This window comes from Zingiber officinale, chromosome 10B (genome assembly GCF_018446385.1).
Source record: "Zingiber officinale cultivar Zhangliang chromosome 10B, Zo_v1.1, whole genome shotgun sequence".
Classification (NCBI taxonomy): domain Eukaryota; kingdom Viridiplantae; phylum Streptophyta; class Magnoliopsida; order Zingiberales; family Zingiberaceae; genus Zingiber; species Zingiber officinale.
Genome location: NC_056005.1, coordinates 31,698,692 through 31,707,416, shown reverse-complemented (window position 1 = coordinate 31,707,416; position 8,725 = coordinate 31,698,692). Strand labels below are relative to the sequence as shown.

At 34.4% G+C, this 8,725-nt stretch overlaps 1 long non-coding RNA gene across 2 annotated transcripts; it reads left to right on the top strand.

The window, feature by feature from the left end:
- The first annotated feature begins 4,676 nt into the window (after positions 1-4,676).
- LOC122030390 lies at positions 4,677-8,280 on the top strand. Of its 2 annotated transcripts, none has more exons than XR_006125409.1 (2): positions 4,677-4,924; positions 8,079-8,280. It is a non-coding gene; the product is annotated as an uncharacterized LOC122030390 (long non-coding RNA). The 2 variants fall into 2 exon arrangements; XR_006125408.1 differs by having other exon boundaries at positions 8,057-8,280.
- Positions 8,281-8,725: the final 445 nt, after the last annotated feature.

The window sequence follows — 8,725 nt, the reverse complement described above, 5'->3', positions numbered from 1 at the left end:
TTTTTCCAAAGGTCGCTTGCGTTCTCGTATTCACCTACATTCAATATCGCATTAGGAGGTAATAAATTAATTAAAATTCTAGTTACCTCCTTGTCCGTCTCCGATTGCTCCCTTTGCTCCTTGGTCCAATATCGATGTCGAAGACACTTTCCCTTCTTGTCCATTGGAGCTTTAAATGGTTCCTCCAACGCAATCCATTGGTTCCAATTCATTTGGAACCACATCTCCATGTGATTCCTCCAATAGTCGAAGTCCTCGCGCTCGTATGGAGGTGGGATTTGGATGTCCCATTCGAGAAGTCCCTCCGACTCCATCTTCTTCCTCTAGCCGCTCTCTTGGCGATTAGTCCAACAAGAGCTCACCTAGCTCTGATACCACTTATTGGGACCTTGGCGTCCGCTAAAGGGGGGATGAATAGCGTCTCACCCAAATTGATCGCTTCTTCCTACACTTGTTAGTTATGTAGCAGAAATACAAACAAACAAGTAGAAAGTTAATCTAAATACAAGACAAGAAATGCAAATCAAGCTACACGATCATTTAACGTGGTTCGGAGATTAGGGCTCCTACTCCACGGCTGTCCGTAAGGTGGACGATCCCGATCCGTCGATGGATGACTCCCCGGCAAATTCCGGCTAGCTCACGTAGCTCCTTGTGGGTGGAGAAACCTCACCACAACTCTCACAAGAACACTTGAGACGCTAGGGCACAGGTAGACTATTAATAGGGGTTAACCACCTCTATTTCGTCAACCTCAACCAAGCTCCCAAGTCTTGGTTATATAGGCCACGGGTTGGAAAATTCCGCCTACCAGTCAACTGCCAAAATCATCAGTCGACTGCCCTTTGTGGAAATTCGACCGTTACAGCTCAACGGCTCAATACCAGCCCTCTGTTCGCTCCCAGTCGACTGCACCAATAGACTAATGAAACCACCAGTCGACTGCTACAATACTGCTACAGTAATACTATAGTAATGTTACAATACTGCTACAATAAACCCTAATCCTAGAATTTAACCTCCGAGTGCATTCACTTAGCACTCGTCCTCGCCCGACCAACCTAGACCTAGCCTTCTAGCCTCCTCCATCAGCCTTGCGTCCCTCGGATGTCTCCCCATCATTCACATCTTGCCTTCTGGAGCTTCCATCGGCCTTGTCATTGTTGTCGGGTCTTCCTTTGCCAAGAGGTCGCGCCTCCGAGACTTCATCCATTGCCAAGTCACACTTGGACTTACGTTGCCAAGACTACATGCTTGGATTTACACCACCAAGACTCATCCTTGGACTTTTCTCCTTTTCCAAGATCACACTTAGACTTACGTTGCCAAGACTACATGCTTAGACTTACACCGCCAAGACTCATCCTTGGACTTTCCTCCTTTGCCAAGATCACACTTGGACTTTCCTTGTTGTACCTGTATCCTGCACACTCACAATGCATATCAAATACAACAATAAACCAAACTTAAACCTTTACCCAAACATCAAAACTTAGGGTACCCAAATTGCTCCAACAGAACTAACAGAAGCTACCCTTTATGGATCCTAACTAGTTAGACCAAGGTTTTGTATTAAGTTCAGTGGATAGGACTATTTAGAAAACTTCGAAGGCATGGTTACTCTAATGATGTCCAAGTGACTCACCATAGCCTAGAAGTTTATCCAAAGAATACCTATTTGTTGAGCCCAAATCTAAACCTGAATCTAACATAAAGTTAAATAAAATCCTAAAAGATTGAATCTAATTCATCTCACAAAATTATAGGATTCCCTGATTGAAAATTTTGATTGGATGAGATGACTAAGGTCTAAAAATTAAATTATTTAAAATAAATAAATTATTTAAAAATCATTTAAAATTTTTTTTTAAAATCAATTAAAAAATCTTTTAAAACTTCTTTTAAAATCTTTTAAAAATTATTTAAAAAATCATTTTAAAAATTATTTAAAAACTCTTATAAAATTATTTAAAAATTATTTTAAAAATTATTTAAAAATTCTTTTCAAAATTCTTTTAATTTTTTTTTAAAAATTATTAAAAAAAACTCTTTTAAAAATCATTTTAAAAAATATTTAAAAAATTCTTTTAAAAATCATCTAAAAACTCTTTTTAAAATCATTTTAAAAAAATCTTTTATATATTATTTTTCACTTTAATAAAATTTTGTTAACTTAAAAAATAATAATAAATTATTTTTATAGATTATTTAAAAAAATATATATTATTAGTTAGACTTTAAACTTATTTTTAACCTTAAACATTATTTTAACCTTACACATTATTTTAACCTTAAAATTATTTTTAAACTTAATTTAACTTAACTAAAAATTAAAACTTAAATTAAAACTTAATATTGAAATTACAATCAAACTTTGAAAATTTAACTTAAACTTAAAATTAAACTTAAACTTAAATTAACCACTAATATTAATTTAAATCTAAAATCAAAACTGAATTAAACGTATGTTAATTGCCATTAAACATATTATAAAAATCATTTTAAAATCCTTTTAAACACTATTTTAGAAATCTTGTTAGAAATTCCTTAAATAATAATAATAATAATAATAATAATAATAATTCTTTTAAATTCATTTAAAACTTAGACACCTAACTTAAAATTTTAAATTCCATTAACTGAAACTTAATTATGTAATTAATAAGTAAAACTTAACTATTTAAGTCTAACTTTATTTGAGAACTAAAATTGACTTGAATTAAACCTTACTTAACTGTGTTTAATAACTTTAACTTCATGCTAACTTCAAACTAAGTTAATCCTACTTAAAAGGAAGTAAATAAAAAAATTTAATGGCGTGAACTAACACTTTTTTAATTGTCTCCTTAAGTGTTATTTTTTTAATTTTCTCTTTAAAATGTAATGACCCCACCCTCCTCTTACTAGTCTGTGGGAGTGGGACGTTACTTAACTATAAACTTTACTTAACTATTCTTGCTCATGCTATTGGTAGTGATACTTAGAACTCTCAGAAACTCAACCATGTAATTAAGTAGCAGCTGAAACATACATGAATGTAGGTACTTGCTACGGTTCATCATGACATGCAATTCATAAAGGGACAGAAATGGTTCATCTCAACACTCCACTTCTCTGTTTTAAAACAATTGAAATATCTAAATCTATACATGCATACTACTGTGACATAAGCCAAAAGACATGGGACTAATGTGTATAGAAATTTAAACGGGAGAGTTCTATGAACAAAACTAGCAATACAAAAAGAATTCCAGCAATGCAAAAAGGAATTAATCTATCTAAATTTTTTTCCTAACACTCCAAAGACAGCATCTTAATAACTTTTAGCGAAATGCCCCAAGGCTTCCATAGTCTAGACATCACACATCCATCTCACACCTCCTTGTCGCCTTCCTTCACTATAGCTTTCCTTTTCCTTTATCTGCAGTAAGAGGAAATGCAACTATAAGCGGATGCTTAGTAAGCGCTATCTAACTCACAAAAAACTCAATGTGCATATATATATCTATAATAGAACTAAAAACTGAATGCTAACGAAAAATCTACACTGCGAGGCTTAATAAAAATCTGCACTGAAACGTTAACTAAAAATCTGCACTGGAATGTTAACTAAAAATCTGCACTGGAATGTTAACTAAAAATTTGCACTGTAATACTTAACAAAATCTGCACTGTAATACTTAACAAAAACACTACACTGTAATACTTAACAAAAATCTACACTATGAGCTCTAAAGGGGCTGTTCGTGCCCCTTTTACAGCACAAAACAAAATTAAAACTTGTTGTAAGTAAAGCCTATCTAAAGCTTGTTTCGTTTGTTCAAAACTTATACTTTTATACTTCAAAATAATGATAATTTCTTCTTGGGCCCAGGCGTAGTACCAAAGCGCGCTCCCTAATAGAGACTGGGGTGGCGAACCACCAATCCTACGAGGGTCAGGGTCGAGACCTCGGAACCGATCACCTGGATTTGTTTAACGACGACCTCAGAAGTAGAGTACTAGCCTCTTCAAATAAAGTACTTGTTACTTGTTAATACTTCTAATAAAAGAATGCCTCAGAAATTTAACAGTAAGCTGAAAAAAAATGTTCGTATTCATTACATAGCACAAATCGAACCAAGCAGGAAGGGTTGTTCGTGCCCATTGCATAACACAAATCAAAACCAAGCAGTAAGGCTCCCAAGGGGTTGTTCATGTAACAACCCAAATTTCTCCCTTTTGAGTCCCAAAAGTAATTTAAAAATATTTAAAAATTCTATAGAAATATTCTAGGGATTTTTAGAAATTTTTGGAGTATTTTTATGTAATTTTTGGAGGTCGTTTGGTATTTTTACTAAACGAAAGAAGTTTTGATAAAAAATTATCAAAGCCGAGGTTTGAACCAGAAACCTTGGGTTAAGCAGAGACTCGCATAACCAACAGATCAACCGATTGTTTCTTAATTAAATCTACATCGAAATATATTTAAGCTATAGTTGGAACGTTTAAAATAAATTGGAATAAAAAATGTGCGTCTGAGGGATCGAAGCCGAGGCTTTTGACCCGAGCAAAACCCGCCTGACCAGCTATGCTGGCGAACTTTGTTAATTAAGAAAGGAGTGAATAATATTTAAGGTATAGTAATTAATAAAAATCTTAGTTATAAGAAAAGGTTTAAGTTTTTTTCCGAAACCTAAACTTCTTCTCACCCGAACCTTTTCTCCTTTGCTTCTCGCGTGCGACGGCGCCGTTTCTGCCGAGCGAAGGAATACGAAGCCCTAGCTTCGTCTCCGGCGGCTGGCGAAGGCCTTTTTCCGGTGAATCGTGCGGATCTGAGCTCCTCTCGTCGAAGAGAACGCGTGAGCACGGAAGAGAAGCCGAAGTCTTCATCTCCCCAAAGCCCTAGAGCCTTCCTCTTCGGCTGTAAGTCCAAGAACAAGAGGTAAGTGCTTACTCACCTGCGGTAAGATAGTTTCAAGCCTTTGATTTACAGTTTCTCTTGTTTTGTGAATGTGCCGTGAGGAATTTTGGATTTCCAGGAATTTGGTTTCGTTTTTGTTTCCGAATTTTGGTTATGGAGATTGTTGTTTAGGGCTTGCTGTCATGAGACTCAAAGAAAGAACAAGAAAAGGGTTAAGTATGTTGAGCACATTGAGCATCCTGTTCTTTATGAATTTCTGTCGTGGCATTCAGTTTCGGGTTTAGTTTTGATTTCCTTTTGGCCTTTAAAACATACTGTTAAGAAGTGTGGTTGCTAAGGGATGATTTGTATAAGCTTGAGCATGTAGTTTGAATTCTTTCGCCTCTATGATCAAGTATATCCAATCCAGACATGTTTAGATTTGGGCATCTGTTGTATCGTTTATGTAATGGTTTTTTTTTTATGAAAAGATCTATCTTAATTTTGGAGGTTGATCTAAAGAAAGATGTATGACAAACTTCGGAACATCTGATTCAAATTATAGGGTTTAGGTGATACCAAAAACAAAGAAACTAAGTATTTGAACTGCATTTAAATAGGAGAGTGAAAGACAACTGCTAACCTGCGCATTAAGAAAACCAAGTTCTCAATCAAGCTTCTTTTGGTGTCCGTTTAATCAACTGATAGTTGGAGTGGTACAAAACTATGGATACAACAGCATAGTTTATTTTAGTATAAGACTAAGTTGTAGCTCATTTTGGCACAAATGTAATGGATATGGATATACATCTAATTACTAGTTAATACAGACACAAAGCATATTTTCTGGATAATTATCAGTTTTGTTAGGAATTTGTTTACAAATGGAGATGATTGTTATCATTAAGCTCATAGATCTGTTCCTCAAGTAGTCCACTTTAATTTTGTATGTCAAAACCAATTTATCTTAGGCTCAAGACCTTCAAACTTTATATTAACTGGAATTGAAAATGTAAGGAATTTGAGTCGTCATGAACATCTACCTAGGTAATGCGCAACATGGTAACGTATGCAATTTCAGTGAATGAGGATTGAAAATTTTACAATATTTTGTATAATGACTAAGGGCTGGTGACTTATTATAGGTCTAATGATTTGTTATTCATATAGCAATTGAGTCTAGGTTTTCATATAGATTTATAATCCGAACCCTAGATTCTATAATCTTTATGAATCACTTTCTTTTATAGTGATAGCATTCTTACCTTATGCCTTGCTTTGCTGGAAACGAATCAGAATCTGTAAACCTACGGAGTGCATGCCTTAGTATATCATGGGTTAACTTTTGATAGCAGTAATCATTACCTCTTCCTTATGCTCTGTTTTGCTAGAAGCAATTTAGAAGGTGTAGGTTTGTTAAGTGTATGTCCTAGTATGTTGCTATCTTTATGTGGAAATTTTTGATAGTAGCAGCATCCTTTCCTCATGCTTTGCCTTGTTGGAAACAACTTAGAAGTGTAGACCTAGTAAGTGCAGATTTTCGAATTCTTTAAGCATGACATATGTTTTATTTTAATATGAATTCATTGCTTCTGGTATGCATAGCTTTAAGTCCATCATATTCCTAAACATGATTTACCTTAAGCTCTAACTGTTTTTACCCCAGTTGACTTAATTGAATGCAATCATGCCATAAGTGGTTGAGGTTGATCAAATGATGTTATGGAGATTTTTGGTGCAATTATACCAAGCAGTCGAGGCCAACTAAGTAGCTTTAATATTTCAACAACATGCTTAAGTTAAGTTGATATCGTTTGTCAAGTAGATTAAGATTAATTAAATACTTATCAATCAAGTCAAGGGTGGTTGGATATTTGACAATTGAAGAGGTCTAAGTAAGTTAAGATTGATACGATACTTTATGGATTGAATTGGGTCACACCTTTGTGAGAAGTTGAGGATTGTTTCTTTAAACTTGCTGCCGTGAATTACAAAGGAAGGAAATAAAGTATAGGCTTAGAACCAATAAAAACAAGATCTTATCCCAGTAGCTGGGATTTAGCTTGTTTTTCCTTGCTTCCGGATCAGATTGGTCTTCTTCTTTTAGTTGTTTTGGAGATCTTTGTGAAGGGGTAAGCTTTGATTAAGATTACATAGGTTTGCTTTAAAAGTTATAGTGCAGAATTAGTTTTATCTTTTTCTATTAGCAAGTGCAGAATTTTGAGTAGCATAAAGTAGTGCAGATTTTTGTTAGTTATGTATGCAGATGTCTATTTAAGCTTGAAATGCATATTTCTGTTGAGCATTGCAGTACAGAATTTTATTAAGCATTTTATTGAGTTTAAGTGCAGATTTTTATAAGTGTAGTATGCTGATTTTGTTTTCTCTTGCTTTAAGATGTGCATGAACAGAATATAGCATATACATATATATACATAGCATGTAGTTTAAACTATCCTTGCTATAATGAGTAGTTATAAGTGAGAAAAGACCAAGGTCTTAAATTGATCCTAAATTCCAGGAGTTTAGGATTAAAAGCACACTGAGTGTTTGAATAAATGCCAAAGCATTTTGTTATAAGAGAATTAAAGAATGACAAGTATAAGGAAGTTATAGTTAAAAAGAAAATAAGTATTTTACTTTTAAATGGCATGTACCGGACACAAGGTCCATTGGGCGGGCTCCTAGATCGCCCCTAGGCACAAGATCGCCTAGAAGTACCTTAGTAGTTTCGGGATTAGCTACCTCGACTCATATTAAGGATGCGCGTAAATTGGTACAATGTCGGGCCCAAGAGAAGTTGATTATTATTTTAAAGTAATAAAGTATAAGTTTTGAAACAAATGAAACAAGCACCATTTATGCTTAGAGTCAGTAAGTTTAGCTTCTTTTGAATTCTAGTATGCAGTATTAGTTTTTGTTTGTTTCCTGATATGATATTTAGCATGATTAGCTTTATTTACCAGCATGCAGTTTTATTCTTGTATAGCATGATTAGCTGTTAGAATTACATGAGTAGATTCCTTAGCTTTTCTTTGCTATTAATTTGACATGAGAAGATATATTTATACTTTACTTTCTTTTAGAGCATATAATTTCTAGTTCATTATGTATACATGCATATTTGTGTTTTTGTGAGTTAGATAGCGCTTACTAAGCAAATTTTGCTTATAGACTGCATTTCCTCTTACTGAAGATAAAAGAAAGGAAAAGATCTAACAAGGAAGGTGACAAGGTGGCGCGAATGGTGTGTGATGTCAGGACTATGGAAGTCTTAGGACTAGAAAAGAGTTCTTTTAGTTTTCTTTCTTTATTACTAAGTTCTCCATGTTTTAGTGGACTGTAAACGTTTGAGATTGTACTTATAGTTCATGTCATTTGAGTTCATCTTTGTTTTAGATTGTTATTACTGCGTGGTTGTGAAATATATATACCAGCCGCATGTGGCTGATGGTTATTATTTGCATGTATTGATGAATTTGGTCACCGGTACAGGGGAGATTCTGTCGAAATTTTTCGGTAGGGATTCCTCATGGTTTCGATCACACCGGTTAAGTAGAGTTAATAGTTAAGTAACGTTCACCTTAGAGAGTAATAGTAGTAGTAAGAAGGGTGGTCGTTACAGTTCGTGCCCCTTATATAGCACAAACCGAACACTACAAGGCTCCATATGAACCGATCATGCCCATTAAGGTCACAAATAGAACCATCTAAATCAAAATCTGAAATACTAATTACAAGGGCTGAAGAATCTAAACCACATGCCTAATCTATAAAATTTATTTATTTTCCCTTTTTCCTTTTTTTTCCAGATTCACGGCAGCAAGCTTCAAAAGTAACGTT